Source organism: Belonocnema kinseyi, chromosome 4, assembly GCF_010883055.1.
Source record: "Belonocnema kinseyi isolate 2016_QV_RU_SX_M_011 chromosome 4, B_treatae_v1, whole genome shotgun sequence".
NCBI lineage: Eukaryota > Metazoa > Arthropoda > Insecta > Hymenoptera > Cynipidae > Belonocnema > Belonocnema kinseyi.
In genome coordinates this window covers 4,798,667-4,810,508 of record NC_046660.1, presented here as the reverse complement: position 1 = coordinate 4,810,508, position 11,842 = coordinate 4,798,667, and the positions used below count along the sequence as shown (strand labels likewise).

Sequence of the window (11,842 nt, the reverse complement as noted above, 5' to 3'; positions counted from 1 at the left end):
ATACAATTTCTGATAACTCCTAAGACGAAACAGGATTTTCCAGAGATCCCTGGACCCCCTTAACCTTAACCAAAACAGTAGCCCCGCTTTACGGGAATTTCTTCTAATTATGGGAAATATTGACGAACCGCATGCAATTTTTTTTAATCCCTTCTGTCTTTTGGAATATTAATATAGATTAGATTTTATGAAAATTCTCCATTTGTACTAAACTAATATAATATATATTTAATACATAGGCGTATAAACAGGTGGTGGATGAAACCTTGATAAAAAGGATAAAATTTGGGATTCTATTATTGAGGCTATTATTTTCATATAATTTAATATTAGTTTTTATTATAATATAATATTTATTTTCTATTTAAAAATAATTTATTTATGTTCTTCTTAATGTCTGATTGTTTAAAAAATATATATGTCTGCTCGTGTTTAATAAATTGTGTATTACTTAAAAAACATCTTCTAGTCGGCATGCATTGATAATCCTTTAAAATTCCTTATAATATTTCTAACATGTTTTCATTATGATGATCGAATTATAAAATTAACAAAAGAAGAATTTTTAACTAAATAGTTGAATTTCTAATCTAATAGTTGGACATTAGACAAAAAAGTTTATTTTTCTATAACAAAGAAAAAAGAATTTTCAACGAAACAGTTGAAATTTCAGAAATTATTTTTCAAATAAAATGATGAATCTTCAACTAAACCAAAGTAAACAAAAATTTTAAGTCATTTAATTTTTTTTAAAATGAACTCTCAAGAAAATAGTTAAAGTTTTATCGAAAATGATTAAGTTACAACCAAAAATGGAATTGACTTAAATTTTTAGTTGAAAAATTAATGTTTAAAAGAAAAAAAGAGAATTCTTAACAAAAGAGTAGGCATTATCCAAATATTTGAGTTTCCAAAATAAAGTTCATTTTCAACCAAAAAATGAATTCTCAAATATAAAAGGTACCTTCTTTAAAAATTTATTCTGATTCCAAAAAATAGTTTCTTCTTTCAGTAACAATTTTTTATTCACTGAAATTTTTTTTTACTTTTAAACTATTTTTGATGAAATAAATCCGGAAGATACTAATTTTCTTCTTTCGGTGACTGGCATGATAAGTGACTAGATTGTTTACTTTGTTTAGGTACAAAACAAGTGAAAAATAATAAACAGAGTATGTGTAATGACAAAGAATTTTGCTTAGCATTGTTAAAATGTAAATTCACAAAAACAGTAGGATAATTCTCTTGTAGATTGAAATAATCATTTTTCCACCTCTTTGTATTGGTTTTAAATTTAGAAAACTCAAACACTACTACGTTTTCCCATAATAAATTCCATAGTGAAAAAAATGTTTTTAATCAAAGTAGACAAAAAAGTTAATTTTTAGAATTCCCGAAAATGATTTTTGTTTTTCTTTTTTTATCAATAGAAAAAAATAATAAAGTTTCAGATCAAAATTCAAAAAATAAGAAAAATTCTGAATTTTCAACAAAATAATTAAATTTTCAACCACACTCAAGTTTTCGATCAACAAAAATTAATTTTTAACTAGAGCTAAATTTACAACTAAAATTAAAGAAATTTTAATGAGATTAAAATCAAATTTGAAAACCTATTTAACGTCCAATAATAAAATTAATGCGGAGACATCCTGAAGATAAAACTAGAAATCCAACGACCAAATTTTAAAAACCACCATCAATTTTTCGTATTGAAATTTAAAAAAGATACAAATTTTTTCCTAAAAAAGAAAAAAATGTATTTTTTGAACAGAAATAAAAAAGATGCTTTTTTTCTTTTTTAAGAATTCTTAGTTTTATTTCAGAAATTCTGCACATCAATTTACAATTAAATAGTTAAACCTTTCAACGGAAAAGTTGAATTCTCAAAAAAAAACCCGTAAAAGTTGATATTTCAATCCAAAAATATAACTTTTTATTAAAATAAAAAAATAATTTTAAAACCAAAGCAACGAATTATCAACTAAGAACGATACATATTTAAACGAAAATGGAAAATTAAATTTTCAGTAGCAAGATGAATTTACAAAAAAGATTCATCTTGAACTGAAATAGTTAAATTTTCAATTCGAAAAATTAGTTTTTAATTACAAGAAAAGAAACATTTTTTAACTAAAAAGGCGCATTTTCAAAAAGTAGTTGAATTTTTAACCCATGAATATTTCAGTGAAATTCACAACTCCAACATTTGATTTTTCAAGAAATACTAAATTTTTTACAAATATTTTTTAACTGACCCTGAATATTTGAACAACAGAACATACATTTAAAAATTTTTAATGTATTAAATTAAAAAAGCAATACTAAGGCTATTGTTGTGGCTGATTCAATACACGATTTAAAAAAACGAAAGACGTAGACCTTGTTTTTTAGAAATGTGCAAAAATTCCATAATTTTTATCATTCTGAATTTCATTAGAAATTTCTGCAATTTCGAAGACTTAGAATTGAAAACGCAACTTTTGTCTTCAAAATTACCAAAACTGTACAATTTGAAATTTGAAATCTTTAAAATTAAAAAGTTAAGAATTTTTAAAATTTACAATTTTAAATCTGGTTATTTTTATTATTTACGTTTTTTAAAAATATTCAATATTAATTATCATAACAATAGAATAAATATTTGTTTATTATTCAAATATAAGTATTTTTAGCGACATCGAGCCAACAGGTTCTGAATGTTTAATTAAAGTAAAAAAGAAAAATTTTTTAACAAAACAGTTGAATTTTCAGAAAATAAATCTTAAACTTCCAACAATAAAGTTAATGCTTCATTTAAAAAAATGAATTCTTAAATAAAAAGGTACCTTCTTTAAGAATTTTTTTATTTAAATCAAGAGTATTTAAAAAAAATTATAAGAGTTTTTAAGAATAAAAATTGTTCTTTCACTACAAATTTTTTTTCATTTTTAAGGTATTTTTGACGACATGAATGCTGAAAAATCATAGACAGAGTATGTGAAATTGAAAATAACTTTGCTTATCATAGTTTAAAATTTAATTTAAACAAAAACAGTAGAAATCTCTTTGAAGTTTTAAGAAAATTTTTTCGCTTTTTGGTCATAGGTTTATATTTAGATACTTTAAAATTCATTATGTTTCTCTGTATTTCAAATTTTTTTAAATATTTATAATCAGGGTTGCCGGAAAACTTTATTTTTTAAATTTCCTGACTTATCCCTGACCAACTTCTCATTTTCCCTTACCACCAACATTTAAAAAAGAAGGAAGTTAAATTTTCATACCCGAAATTTGAATTTTTAAGAAAAAATGTAACAGTTGATATTTTTAACAAAAAAATGTAAAATTTCTGTTAATTAAAATCAGTAGAAATTCTAATTAAAAAGCTTTAATTCGAAAACAAACATATTTAAACCAAAAGAAGCTAATTAAAAAAAAAAAAGTTGATTTTTTTACCAAGAAATGTTTCAGTGGATATTTTCAACACCAAAATATAAATTTTCAACAAAAAAATAATTTTCTACCAATATCTTTAAAATGCTCATTAATAGTTGAAGACCAGCGTCTCATTCTTGCAAAATACCTATCACAGAATATTTTTCAAATAGATTTAAACAATTAAAACTTTTAATTGGAAAATTCAAAATTTATTCTGCTTGACCGTTATGTAAATAAATTAATGCACACGAATAAAAATATTAGAGAATTTTTGGTTAGCAAGCTTTTGTTTTATTCCTATGTAGGATACGAAAAAAGATGAAGTAACAAAAATTGCTATCCCAAAAAAGATCTACAATTTCGTTAAGAATCACTTCTTGATAGGATGCGTACTTTTTGTTTGAATCGTGAAAAATAACGCTGAAAAAAATAAAATAAAAAAAATGTGTGGAAAAACGACGAAAGTTACGAGAAAAAAAAATTCAACAAAACCTGTTTATAAATGTCTGTCGGAAATTGAGCGTGCAGCGCGAGTGTCACGATGAGAATGTGGATTTCAAAGCCTATAGAGCTTTGAGAAACTTAATCTTTGACTATACTTAATTAAGTAGACAATTCAGAATATGAAGAGGCATATAAATACTGCCATCTGAAAGAGATCTTTTTCATTTAGTTTTTTTCAAGCATTCCAAATGCAAAGAATAAATAACCGAGCGCGAAGCGCGAGATTCAACCGTTTCGCGCACTAGGCGCGCTCAAACTTGCGAGCGAAGCGAGCCGCGCGCGTAGCGCGCAATGAGAATGTGCCTGCGAAGCGGGCAGATTTTTTTTCAAAAAGACAAAAGTCCCAACAAAATACATAAAATTGGAACAAAATAGTTGAAATTTTTCAAAAAATGACGAATTTTCAGCAAATCACATACATTTTTATAAAATTTCAATTTTTCCTATCTACTTAATGAAAATTGGGATTTTTTAAAAATATTCAATATATATTGATCCAATGTCATTTTAAGATAGTAAAGAATACTTACTTTTTCTAACTTTGTTCAAACAATTAGATGACAGTGTTTCGATATCGGTAACAGGCTATACTTCGCGTTTATAATTTCTGAACATGGCCTCCTTCTTGTTTCAATAAAGTTAACGATTTAAAATCATCATGTTTTATTAAATTCTTCTGTCTTTCTTTTTTCCATATTTATAACTTTTTTTAAATTATTGTATCTATCTCGACCACTCGAATTAGTAATTTTTTTACTAATTTTTAGTGGCTCACTTTTCGCTAATCAAATATAAAAAATTTCACTAGCAACTAACTATATTTTACCAATTTTGCTTTGCGCTGTTACAATGATAAACAGCTAAAAAAAATATTTCACTTGAAAATCGATTGGTTGACCTGGAGTAGCTTTATTAGCAAATAAAAAGTCTATACGATTTTTCTTTAAAAATCACAATTTTTAATAACAATTAAAGCAAAGTAAATTTCATTCAAACGGAAGACTTTAAAATTAAAAATTGTTTAAGCAAATTTTAATTAGACAAAACACTGTAAAGAATAATTTAGAAGATTTTCATTATCTCAATATTTTGTAGAATTAATATTCGTTTTTCGATGGAAAAGCCGCCCATCCAGAAACGACAAAAGATTGCAGAAATTGCAACATTCAATTTCAATAAGTTTAGTCAATAATGCTTTTTCTTCATAGAAGAATTGTGAAAAATAAATATCTTTGAAGAACAAGCTTCTTAATTATGATCGGTGAGATAACGAATAAAGTATATAAACACCAACACAAGCCTAGAATTTTCATTAGTTAACCAAATTTTTCAAAAATACTGTAATTTGTTCTTTCTCAAGTTAGCAAAAATGAAGGTCGTCTATCCTCTGGTTTTCAACCTGGTGTTGATCTTTAATTCTATTGGTGAATACAACAAAAATTAAATAAAAATTAATTCTTACTTTGTTTTCACTGATTATATTTTTCTTGTACTTTTTTTTTCTAGCAGATACTTTTTGTAAGATTCTACTTTTCTTTTTCAATTAGAAACTGAAACAATATTTAATTTTCGTTTCAAATTTTTTAGTTGTTATGTGATTTTTAATGTTTCAATTTTATTTTACGATTTATAATTTTTGAATTTTTTTATTTCATTGTATTTTTTGCAATTGCGGAATATTGAGAATTTTTTTTACATTTTATTTTATGCAATTTTGGAAAGCTGCAAAAAATACAATTTAGATACAAACCATGCGATTCACGTGAAAATATCGACTCCCGATTTCAGAAAGGATATAATAAAATGCAATTAAAATTGTCTTGAATTTTCAACAAGATAATAAAAATTTGAACAAAAGAGATGATTTTTTAAACTGAAATAATGAATTTTCAACAAGAAATGAAATAGTTAAATCTATAGATAAAAAGAAAAATTTGAACCTATGAGGAAAAACGAATTTTCAACAAAATATTTCACCTTTTAACCAAATCAAGGAATGTTCAACTAAAACGGTAAATCTTGAACAAAAATAATGAATTTTTAATCAACCACTTAAAATCTCAGTTAAGGAAAGCTTATTTCTCACAATAAAATGATTTTTAAAAATTTTTCAACCAGAGATGATTTTTTACTAAAATGATTAACCCTTGCTTGACACACTGGGGTGCCAATCACCCCAAGACCACTTGTAAAAGTCATAATTTTTTGTATTTTTATTGGACGACTCAATTTCTTTACGATTCTTACTTTTACTTTTTGGTCGTATAACCTATACAACTTTAAAACTTAAGCTCATAAGAAGTTCTAAAAAAATTGTCAAGTTGAAATAATCAATAATTTATTTGTTATAAGATTTTTTGTTGGTGGGGTCCTATGCACCCGAGTGTGTCAAATGAAATTTTTGAATTTTTTAATAAAAAAACTGTGAACCCCAAAAAAAAAAGATTTTTTAACCACAGATAAATTTTAAATTAAGAAGATTATATTTTTAACAAGAAAAACAAATTTTTCACTAAACACTTCAATTTTGTAGTAAAAAGATTGATTTTCAAACCAAAATGAGACACAAACGGTATTAATTTTTACAAAAAAAAAAAAATTTCAAATAAAATATGTGAGTTTTAAATAGAAAATTTGAATTTTTATTAAAAAAGATTAATTTACAATTGAAAAAGATAAAAATTCAACAAAAAAAATAATAATAAAATTTTTAGCTATAGGATAATATAATTTTGTCGTAAAAGAAAAAAATTTAATTTTTCTATTTTTTGTTGAAAATTTTAACTTTTTTAATTAAAATTGTATTATTTCATTCAAAATTCAATACATTTAATAATCTTGTTAGAAAGCCATTCCTTTTGTCAATTAATTTTCGATTTTAAAAATATCATAATTTTGTAGAATTTTTGGAATGTCAAATGTGGAAAAATATCGAAGAAGAAATTACCAGGACAGACATTTCCCAAAAGAAAACTGTTAAAAATGTATATTCTATAAACTTAAGACCCGAAAATACAAATTTCCGAAAATAATACATTGTCAGTTTTCAATTTTCAAGCTGTAAAAATTAAATTCTTAAATTTTGATGATTTTAAAGATCAAAAGTTAAGTTTTCGATTCTAAATCTTCGAAGAGGAAAAAATATCGAATCTAAATTATCAAAATTGCACAATTTTTTATTGGAACTTTTCAAAATTAAATATCTTTCACTCTTAAAGTTCAAACATTCAAATTGATGTATTTTTGATAGTTTACATTGAAAATTTAGAAAATTTAACAATATTTAATTTTAAATCTTTAAAATCAAAGAATTTTCAATAGTAACTCTTCAAAACTCAACTTTTCGAAAAAATAAATAAAAGATACGTATACCTTAAAATAGAAATCTTAAAAATTAAATTAATTTTAGAAGCTGAAATTTAAAATTCCGAAAAAAAAGTTTCTAATAATTTTTATCTTGTTGAGAATAACCTTTCACTTTGTATAAAGTATTGATTCTCAAGTTCACTATCAAATATAATTTTTAAGAGAATTTGACGATTCGCCAATTTATTCTTCCACTAAAATTATGGAAAAACTGAAATTTTGTAAATAAATTTTTTTGACTGATTTTTAACTGATCAGAAAATCTTTATATTTTCTTAAATAAATGCTCAGGGGCTCATAGAATACAAATAATTTGTTCATTATTCCATTTATGTGTTACAAAGAAATCTTATGAACAAATTTAAAAATAAGCTTATTATCGATAACATTTTTTTTTGCTAAAAGTGCTTCATATTGATGTAGGGATGATATTTAATTACAAAATTAATTAAAATGTTTATAATAACCATTGTTATATAAAAACCTAGCGGCAAAATATTAAAAATTGAGATTTTTTCAAATTGCAATTTCCTTCAATCGCCAGAACGACTTGAATTATTCCTTACAATTATAAATATTTAATAATATTCGATGAAATATAACCATTGACATTTTTATAAACAAATTAGATAAACCAATTCAAAATTTTGCCCCTTTCGCATAGCAAATTTTTTTGCGCTAGAAATATTTTAAGCTTTTGACGAAGGACTGCTAGTCACAAAAATATTAGAAAAATGAACAAAAACAACTGTTATTAACAATTCTTGTGACAAAATATTTAAATTTTAGGTTTTATCAAATCTAAATTCAACTTTTAGGAAGTGAAATTGCCAGAATTTGGAATTTGTTTATCTAAATTATTTATAAACATTTAAGTTTATATATTTCACTTAATATTAACAAATATAAGTTTTTTAGGAATATCCGTAGACATACTAGCGATCAAAGATAATTAAAAATTAAAAACTTATAAAAATGAAAAACGTAAAATAAAAAAGTTTAATAATATCATGCGATGATTTTGCTTTTTTAACTCCATTCAAACAATAAAATAAACCTGACGCAGTTTCAAAATATTTTCTTCCGGTAATTAGAAGAAAGTAAAGAAAAATAAGAATGATTTTGCAACTTTAAATTTTCAACGAATTCCAAATTAATTATACGTATTCAGGGTCAGTGTGACATACTTTTTAACAAATTTCTGTTTTCGATTTTTACCATTTTTTTGGTTTTGCAATTTTTTAATAATTCATAGAAAATTTTAAGTTTTTAGCAAACTTTTCCTCTCTGAATTAAAGTTTTTAAAATTAAGCTAATTAAAAATTATATTTTACATTATTTAGACCCTATAAAATAATTTTAAATAAGTTATAGTCGTGAACAAGTGAAAAAGAGAAAATTTAATAAAAAGACGCAATGATTTGACATTATTAACTGAATTGAAACAAGAAGGCTATATTGAGAAATTTTAAACGTGAGCTAGACCCTTTCTGATTCCGAATATTGTAATATATCATTTTTTTATCCATTATTTCCGCATATTCATTCATCTGAATCAGGAAAAGAAAATATTTTTATGGACAAGGTTGTCGCCCATAAGCTATGAGATAAAGAATTCAGTACATAGACTCCAATGAAACCCCAGAAAATTCAGTAGTTAGCCAATTTTTCCAAAAATACTGTAATTTGTTCTTTCTCAACTTGGCAAAAATGAAGATCGTTTATTCTCTGACATTCAATTTAGTGGTCATCTTTAATTCTATAGGTGAAGAAAACAATAATTTAAAAAAAATTAATTAATAAAATATCAACTTTAATTACTTAAATTATAAAACCAAAAAAAAACATCTACGATGCGAAAAACCTTTGTCAAGTAAAAACTAATTATTAACACATTTAATACTTTTTGAAATATACATTCGCCAATTAATTTTAACAAAAGATAAATTTTCGAATTTATTAAATCGAATGAATTATGTGAACTTTCGAAACTTATTGAACGGAAAAAAATTATGAGAATTCGGCGAGATCATTATTATTATTGCTAAAGTTTTTATAATTTTCCGATTTTATATTTCTTTTAGAATTAATTGAAAAACGTTAATTTTAATAATAATAATTTACCTGGAGCTTTTTTATCGTAGATTTTTTTCGTAAAATACTACTTTACTTTTCAAATTAGAAATTAAACCAACATTATTTTTTCGTTCAGTATTTCTAATTTATTATAATTCATCATTTTTCAATTTTATTTTATGATTTTAATATTTAAATTTTATAATCAAATTTTAATAGAAATTCCAACAAAATAAATAAATATATAAAAAAAGATGATTTTTGGACTCAAATATTAAGAATTTTCAATAAGAAATGACATAGTTCTATTTTTAAATAAAAAAATTAATTTTAAACCCAAAAGAAAAAACGAATTTTCAACAAAAATTTTAATGTTCAACTAAAAAACTATACTTTTCATCAATGTTTATGGATTAGTGAAATTAGCAGTTAAAAAATTAATTCTAACCAAAGAAATTACTTTTGAAGTAAATAATGAATCTTTAACAAAAATAAATGGATTTTAAAAAAATGAGATTAATTTTCTATCAAAAAGACGAATTTCCAAAAAAATGATACATAAAATTGCCGGAAATATTTGTCAAGGAATTATGTAAAGTATTTTCCGAGTGAAAACTAACGAAATAAGAAAAATTCCGAAATTTCAAATAATTGAAATGACCGAATTGCCGTAATTTTAAAACCCGAATTTTTAAATTGTCATGTTTTTTGTTTTTTTCTTAACAATTAACTTTTTTAGTTAAAAATTTACCATCGTTAAAATTAAAATTTTTTCAAACGAAGATTTAACTGTATTATTTTTGGTCTAAAATGCATCTTTTGCAGTTCAAAATTCAACTGTTTGATTTGAAATTTACGAATTTTTCTACCTCGAGTTCAACCCCTGTCATTCCCTGGAAAATTTATAGTAAGAATCTAAAATTTAAAGGCAGGAATTCTTGAAATCTTATCTTTAATTTGAGCTAAGAAATATAAAAAAGTATTCACGGGTTCCCGAATTAGGACTAAAAACGTCGAAACCTCGAGTTTCTGCTCAAGCCGCTGAATCTGGACGCTTGGAAATTTTTAGTCATAACTCGGGAACCCTTTGAGGTTTTTTCAATTTTCTTGGCTCAAATTAAAGATAAGATTTCAAAGATTGCTTCCTTTAAATTTCATATTTTCAGTACAACATTCCTATAGGTCATATCACCGTTTGAAGTGAAACTAAAAAAATTCTTTAACTTTTCCATTTCTTTAATTAGAAAATTAATCCATTTTTTTTTTGTTTTACAGAATTAAGTTTCCAGATGTATCATCCTCCTGAACAAGCATATTTTCCGGGTGTGGCGGGTTTGACGCAAGCATTCTTCACATATCCTGGCGGGAAAGGTATTACATATATGTCTGCCTACCAGATAGAGCAAGCGAATGAACGACCCATAACAAAGAGCAGCTTTATTGAAATACAACCAGACATTTATAGCGTTAAAAAAAACCGTTTTGATCAAGCTGTAAAAATGCATATCCAAGGTCTTTGGTATCAAATATTACTTGAGGACCATAAACCGGGGTTAATTTACATGCATGGGAATCATGAGACTCGGGCCCTTACACAGGATGAAATAAAATTTTTGCTAACCTCTGTCAAGACAGCAGTCGCTTTTCCGCCTCTCCCAAGGATTGAAGAGAAACACGCGTTTGCAATTCAAAGAAAGGAATAGCAAGATTTTATGAATTGTTTACATTTCTACTATACAAATATAATATATGTTTAATACATAGGAGCATGAACTGGTGGTGGATGCAACTTTGATAAAAAGGCTAAAATTTTGGATTCTGTTATGAAGAGTATTATTTTTTTAATTATTTAGTAATAATTATTATAATGATACAATTAATATTTATTTGTCATTTAAATATAATTATTTTTAACCACGTCTTGCCAACCGGTTCTTAATGTCTAATTGTTTGAAAAAATATATGTCTACTCATGTTTAATAAATTGTGTCTTACTTAAAAAGCATCTTCTAATTGTCATTTATTGAAATCCTATCAAACTCTTCAAATTACTTGAAATCCTTTACAATTTCTTATAGAATTTGTAACATGTTTTTAATTTGATGGTCAAATTATAAAATTAACAAAAGAAGAATTTTCAACTAAATAGTTGAATCTCTAATCCAATAGTTGAACATTACACAACAACGAATAACCAAATTTTTGAAGTAACACAGAAAAAACTAAGAACAAAATTTGTTGCAGGAAATTTTTTAGAGCGATAAAGTTTTGTTTAGCCAAGTTCGCTTCTTTCAAAAAACATGTGTTTTTCATGGAAGAACAAAGGAAAGCTTAACCGATATTTGTGTAAAGTTTATCCTGTGAAGTTAATTTTTGTTGCAGAGAATCTTTTGTCGGAAATCGATGTAAAGTTTATATTCTGTTTTTTCTGTGAATTTAATTTTCAACCAAAAATGGAATTTACTTAAATTTTCAG

General features: G+C 24.5%; 1 protein-coding gene across 1 annotated transcript in view; it reads right to left on the bottom strand.

The window, feature by feature from the left end:
• The window catches only part of LOC117170529, a 406,469-nt gene that overhangs the window by 166,851 nt on the left and 227,776 nt on the right, over nt 1-11,842 (bottom strand). The window lies entirely within an intron of this gene.